This window comes from Vombatus ursinus, unplaced genomic scaffold, assembly GCF_900497805.2.
Source record: "Vombatus ursinus unplaced genomic scaffold, bare-nosed wombat genome assembly UNPS02000580.1, whole genome shotgun sequence".
In the NCBI taxonomy this organism is placed as follows: Eukaryota; Metazoa; Chordata; class Mammalia; order Diprotodontia; family Vombatidae; genus Vombatus; species Vombatus ursinus.
Window position 1 is genome coordinate 3,274,809 of NW_020940358.1, and position 7,953 is coordinate 3,282,761.

Sequence of the window (7,953 nt, forward strand, 5' to 3'; positions counted from 1 at the left end):
CCCTCCACCCAGTTCTGAGTCACAGATCCAGGGTAGAAAAGGGTGGTCACAAACATGGGCCCTAGCTGTATACTGAACAAGGAATAAGTTTCAGAAGTAAATAGTGGCTGTATGGCTCCAATCCTAGGAGCAGAGCAGAACTTTGTTCTAACCTTTTGTCCTGCACGTAAGCCTTCAATGGAATGAATAACCAGGCCAGGAGTCTCAGACCAAAAAGGAATTAGCAATTCGGTTGCTTTGAACCAACAGAGACTGTCAGTGGGCTAACTAATAGTAACCAAGTCCAGCAGGAGTTTATCGAAACTACCAGCCAAGGACAAACTGACCCAAAGCTGGGTCAGCAACTTTCAGTGCTCAGAGCAGGGTAGTTCAAACCAGTGAACAGACTTCATTCCGGATCACGTCACTTTAGGGACACTGAAATCTCACAGGCCCCCAACCTGACATAAGAGGACAAAAGCTCAGGCCAAGAATGGTTTAAGAGAAACCTGGGAAGACTTGTATAAACAGATGCAAAGTGAAGTGACCAGAACCAGGAGAACAATTTCTACAATAACAACTATATTGAAAAGATAATCAACTTTGAAAGACATAGGAACGCTGATTAACACAATGATCAACCACAATTCCAAAGGACTCAAGATGAAACATGATACCCACTTCAAGATAAACAACATACATAATGAATACAAGGAAAATGGAAAGAACAACAACTTTAAAAATCAGAACTGAATGCTGTGTAACTTTAATCATCAATCTTGATCCAAAATAGTACAACAAAGAGGTCAGCACAATAGCTCTGTAGACCTTCTGTTTGGTAAGCAGTCTTTTCTTCTCTCCCACACTTTGCTTCAGAGCCTCCCAAACACTGAGTTAGCTCTGGCAATCCCTGCATCAATCTCATCAACTATGTGTAACATCCCTAGAAAGTGTACTGCCAAGGTAAATGAACTTAGCCACAGCTTTCAAAGTTTCTCCATTTCCTGTAACTGATAGTTCCATGCATGGGTGATGTGGTGACTGACTGGTGGATAAACTATTTTCTTAGTGTTTTTATTTATTTATTTATTGGTGTTAATTATTAGGCCAAGATTATCACAAGCAGCAGAGAATTGACTCATACCTTGCTGCATCTCAGCCTCAGAGGCTGCATTGAGTGCGCAATCATCTGACTACCAAAAGTCACTTACCAAATCTCCCTCCACTTTAGTCTTAGCTTGGGGACAGGGAGAGGGAGAAGACTGTGGATGTGGAACACTAGATAGATAGACAGACAGAAAGATAGATGGATATGATATGGATATAGATATAGATATAGATATAGAGCCAGACTTCATTTATGTGTTGGTTGATTTTGCTAAACAGTTTTTTTTCTTCTTTTAAAAAATTCTTTGTTGGGGCAGCTAGGTGGGGCAGTGGATAGAGCACTGGCCCTGAAGTCAGGAGGACCTGAATTCAAATCCGGCCTCAGACCAAACACTTGGCACTAGCTGTGTGACCCTGGCCAAGTCACTTAACCCCAATTGCCTAAAAAAAAAATTCTTTGTTATAGGGAATAGCTCTATGAGTTAGATGAATGAGGCAAGGATTATAGTGGGAATTAAAGTGATATAAAACAAAGGACTCCTATAAATTTTTTTAAAGGAATGCTTATGACTTGTTTTATATTCCATGTTATTTACCTTAAAACATTCTATTTTAAGTATATATCATTTTATATTACTATTATGCCATATGATTAAGCCTACCCAGTCAGGGCAAGAAGAAAATCATAGAAAAAGGGACCTTTTGAGCCTTTTGGCTTTGACTAAATGATTTGAATAGGTTCCAAGCACATGGAACCTGAATGTGACATTGGAATACTCTATCAGTAAAACAAAGGTTCTCTTTTGAAGCAGTGTGATACAGTGGAAGAAGGATGGATTTGGTATCAGAGTAACTGGGCTTGAATTCTAACTTTGCTACTTAAAAACTGTGTGATCTTGGGAAAAACACTTAACCTCTCTGATTTCCTTCCTGGGAGTAGCTGACATGCTGGCATTCTCTGAAAGACTGGTTCGTTACAAAAAGAACACTGTCCTCTGGCATGTTTCTGCCTCCTGTCCTTGACAACATGCACTCTGGCTGGCAGCTTTAAGTTGACAGATATTGGGCCCTTATGTCAATTTTAAGAAAATATCCTCTCTCTTATGATGTCCAAACAAGAAATTTTTCCAGTTTGTGCCTTTCCTTTTTTTTCCCCCTCTCTCCTTATTCAACATAGAACCTAAAATAATTTTAACATTCCTTTTCTTGCTGTTTGGAGTTATTTTTGGTTCAGACCTATAATTTCATTGATGAAGGGAATTCCCAGTGAGAAAACCACCTCTACTACTGAAGATCATCAACTGCTTTGGCAGCTAGGTGGTGCAGTAGGTAGAATGTTGGATTTAGAGTTCACAAGACCTGAGTTCAAATCCCAACACAAACATTTACTAGCTGTGTGACTCTGGGCAAAGAACTTAACTTCCTCCAGCCTCGATTTTCTCATCTGTACAATGTGGATTATAATAGCACCTACCTCCCAGAATTGTTGTGAGGATCCAATGAGACAACATATACAAAATGCTTTGTAACTATTAAGGTACTATACAAATTCAAGCTATCATTATTATTATTATTATTGTTTTGAAACATAAAGTCACACAGCCATTACATTTCAAAAGGGGCACTCAAATTCAGGTCTTCTTGACTCTGGGGTCAGTTCTTTATCCAGGATATCATGTTGCATTTCCACTTAAATATTGGGCCCAGAAAAAGTATTTAGAAAGAAACTCCTCCTGACCCAATTCTGAAAGGGCTTCAAAAGGGCCCATGTGAGGCAAGATGACATAATGGAAAGAATGTAGGATCTGAATCATAGCTCTGACCTTTATAACCAGTATCACTTTGAATAAGTCACTTCACTACTCAGTAGTGAGAAACTGAGAGGCCTCAGTTTCCTCATCTGTAAAATGTGATGATTAGACTAAATGATATCTAAGGTCATCTAGCTCTAAACCTATGCCTCTATGATTCAAATGTACAGATTAGGTACAAGGGAACCAGTATGGGAAAGGAATAAAAGTCACCTTGCTGACAGAAAGCTCTTTTTGCTACCCCTGAAAGGCAAAAGAACATCAGAGATCATAAAAGCATAGAAGCTTTTTTGGGGGGGGGCATTTAGAGCAATCCATACTTGCACAGGGATCCTTTCTAGAACATCTCTGACAAGTGGGCACCAGCTTCCACTTGAAGAGTTTCAGTGATATGGAAGTCATTACCTTTTTAAGGCCAATCATCACATTTTGGGACAGTTCTAATTGATAGGAAAGCTGAAATATTCCTGATTGTATCTTATACCCATTGATTCTAGTTTAGCTTTATGAAGCCAGGAACAAAAAACCTAATACCCTATTTGTGGATGCCTCTTCAATATCCAAAGACAGTAATTATGTCCCACTCCCAAACTCTTTTTCTCTGGAAGTGGTATGAGCCTTCTTTCTGTTCCTCTTATAAGACACTCCACTTTTCCACTCTGCATTTTCACTAGCTGTCCCCCATGCCTGAAATTCTTTCTCCTTGTATGCATCTCCTGGCTTCCTTGGCTTCCTCTAATTCCCAGCTAAAATCTCACCTTCTAGAGGAAGACTTTCCTGATCCACCTTAACGCTAATGCCTGACTTTGGACATATTATCTCCCATTTACCCTGTTATATACATTGTTTGTACATAATTATTTTAATGTTGTCATCCCCATTAGACTGAGCTCCTTGAAAACAGGGGTTTTTTTTTGCTGTTGTTTCTAAATTCAGTGGTTAACACAATGCCCAGCACATAGTAAGCACTTAATAATTAAAATAAATATTTGATAACTAGAAGCATTGTCATTCCTTCAACTAATCCAGAATAATGGGAGTGATGACATAGGACTAGAGAGAGGCAAATACTCTGGTTTTCAAAAATACAAGAGAGAAGCATCTTCAAACTAGCCCGGTGATTTTAATTTCAATTACTAGTAAAATCCTAGGATGTGTCATTAAGAGGATAGTTTGTATTTTTTAAGAGAAGTAAAAATCAACAAAAGCCAAAATGATTTTTGAATCAAGAATGGGTTATGCTAGACTAACTTTGTTATTGTTTTTACAGGATTACTAGATTGGTGGATAAGGGAAATACTATAAGTCATAATAGACTTGAATTTTAGCACAGCATTTGACAAAATCTTTTATAATAATCTTGTGGACCAGATGAAGAGATATGGGCTAGATGATAGTAGATGAGTTGCTTTATGTTGGTGTTGAGGTGATCCTAGTTTCCTAAAGTCTACAGCAGTAAAATAGCCCTCCCATATCACAAGTGTTAGAGGGGTGGCACCCCCACAATCTGGAAAATCTGCATAAAATTTTTTAGCCTTCCCCTCATACCAGAGAAGAAAGTCTGATTTTTTTCTTTATCTTTTATTAGGTATTTACAGTACTGTATTATAAAATTTGGGTTGATATAATACTATACAACTATTTTATGCATTTCTGAGTTTCTAAACTTTTTTCTGTGTCATCTGCTGGCCTTGCATGTCATCTGCAGCTTTCATAAAACTCCCCCAAAATTCCCATTTAATTTCTTATGCTGACATGTGATACATTGAAACCAAAAGTCACAATGTGGAAGGGATAACTCCATAAGTTCTGGCAAGTTCTACCATATGAGAAAGGCCTCTCCTTTTCTGGGGTTCTCAGTGAATGAGTCTATTAGCTAAGGATGGACAGGCTCATCATCAGTATGTTGATGACTAAGTGATAAATTTTTTTTCGGCTATGGCAACCCATGGAAAAAAAAAAGAAACATGGTCCTCAGTCCTCTGTTATTGTTGAGTCATTTTTTTAGTTATATCTGATTCTTCATGACTCTATTTGGGGTTTTCTTGGCAAAGATGCTGGAGTGGTTTGCCATTTCCTACTCCAGCTCATTTTACAGATGAGGAAACTAAGGCAGACAGGGTTAAGTGACTTGCCCAGGGTCATATAGCTAGTAAGATTTGAACTCAGGGGTGAAGGCTACTACATTTTTAGATTATCTGTAAAAATATAATGGTTGATTTTCTAAATGTAAGATTTTTACCCAGTAACAAATGCAGTAGCATACTATTGGAAGAACTGAACCACACCAATACTGACATTCTCATTGCAAATGAAACCAGAAAACAAAAGGACATTGAAACCAAAATGAAAAAATGGATTACTTGTTCTCTGGGGGGCAGTAAACAAAAGAATTTGTGGAATCAGTTTCTTTGTTTATATAAAGGCAACAAAAAAACATATTTTTTATTTTAAAAAATTTATTAAGTAACAAGTATTTAATTTCTGTCTCTCCAACTTTTCCATCCTCCTCTCTCCCCAATTAAAGAACAATAACAAAAGCCCTGGCAAAAATATACATAGTCCATGAAGTAAATTCCCTCACTGACCACGTCAAAAACTTCATGTCACATTCTGCATCTTGAGTCCATCATTTCAGCAGGTGGTGCTGTGATTCATCTTTGGTCCTCTTGAATCATAGTTTGTCAATTGCTTTGATCAGTGTTCTCAAGTCTTTCCATGTTGCTTGTATTTATTTTGTTGTTTCCATTATATAAATGTTTCTCCTAGTCTCATTCACTTCACTCTTCATCGGTTCATACAATTTTCTTTGAAATTGTCCATTTTGTCATTTCTTATGGTACAATAATATTCTGTTACACTCATATATCATAATTTGTTTAGCCATTTCCTAATGAGTGGGCTCCCTTTGATTTCCTTTTCTTCTTTGTTACTCCAAAAAAAAGATGCTATAAATATTTGTGTGTATGTGTATATACATGTCCTTTTCCTTTTTCTTTGATTTCCTGGAGCCAGGGGTTGGGGGAGAGAGAAGAGGTGGTATATACAGGTAATGTTATTATGAGGTCAAAGGATATGTATTTAGTTATTTTTTTGAGAATGTTTCCAAATTATTTTCCAATGTGCTTGTTTTCCCACAGCCTCTCCAACATTTGTAATTTTATTTTTTATTATCTTTGCAAATTTGATGGTTGTGAGGTGGAACTTCAGAGTAACTTTAATTTGAATCTCTCTAATTATTAATGACTTGGAAAATATTTTTCACACAAATGTTCATAGCTTGGATTTCTTCTTTTGAAAATTGCCTCTTCATATGCTTTGACTCTTTGGCTATGACTACTTTACTATAGAAAATGACTATTATTGTAAATTTGAAGTAGTTCCTTATACATGTTGAACACGAGACTTTTATCAGATTAAGAAACATAATTTTGTGGGACATTTGGCCATGTTATTTTTCAGCGCTCATGCTGGCACATCAGCAAAAAGGCCACCGTGACAATAACAGCTTCTTAGGAGTCAATATATGTTGTAGAAGATGGAAAGGGAGACAGATGCTACAAGGAACTTGACAAGATCCTTCAAACCAAGTCTATGCATACAACTTCGATATCCAGTGGCTTTAATCAAAGATACACAAAGGGGAGGGTTGTGAAAAATACATTGCAAAATATAATTCAAGTTTAATAACTAATAAGAGACCAAATATTAGTAGACTACTAATGCAGATGAATATTTTCTTCAGGAAGAGAGTTGGAGGATGCCCAGACAATGCAAACAGCAAGCAACATCACAAAAATCGAAATTGGAAGAGAAAGGAAAAAGAAACAGTTAGAGATATAGAAGTATTTTCAGAACCAGTCATCTGCGCAATCAGATCACGGACAGGTTGAAGCAAAAGTCTAAATCAATATAAAATTAGAATAAAGAATAAAGATGAAAAGACACTCCATACAATTAAATGACTTTAACTTGACTTTTTAAAAAAACTAATTGATAACAAAAATGGAAACTAGAAAAAAGCTAAGAACATTGATTATTAGAATTTCCTGTAAATGTTGAATAATAATATAAAGGGGTTGCCACAAAGAGGAGACCAAAAGAGCCCAGAAATAACCTCAGTCAAAAAACCATTGATCTCCTTGCCAAGTAGGGAGACAGTGGTCAATGGCAATATTAATTTAGAATACAAAGTCATTGAAAATCAAGATTATGAATGGTATCAATCCACAAAACAGCAAAAATAAGTGACGGCAAATACAAGTCTGCAGAAAGTTTGACAAAAGATCCAACTAAGCCATATCATCTCAAGAGTATCATAAACTAAACTGAAAGGAGGACAGGTCAAGATAAAAGGGAAGAATTTGGTCAGCATTTCTGTGTCTATTTTCATCATCAGTCACAGTGGACTCACAAAATTTAGATATTCAATTCCCAATGTGCTAAGTGAAGAAATAGATGTTACCCTTAAGAAAATAAAGTTGGGATGAGTGGGCTAGACCATATCAAGTACATATCACGGAAATCTATGCTGGAGATGATGCAATATTGAAAACAATGAAGAATTATTTAATAAGATATCTCAGGGAGGGCAAGATACAAAAAGAATGGATAACTAAGGAAGGAAAGAAGGAAGCATTTATTAAGCACCTACTGTGTGTCAGGGACTGTGCTAAACATTTTACAAACATTATCTCATTTGATATTTACAACAACCTGAATCATAGGTGCTATTATTATCCTCATTTTACAGTTGAAGAAACTGAAGCAGACAGAGGTAAAGTGACTTTCCCAGGGTCACACAGCTAGTAAGTCTCTGATACTGGATTCGAATTCAGGTCTTCCTGCCTCCAGGCCCAGCACTCTATCCATCGTACATCTAGCAGCCTCTATTGTAGACAATATTAATAACCCAAAGAGGTTTTTGAGAAGATATCAATAACTACTGACCCATATGTCTCTTTATCATCTTTATGAGAGTGGTCTATATATGGATAGATATATGTATAAAGGGTATTCTCATCAAAATGTGAGAAAAGAACAGAAAGACTTTCAC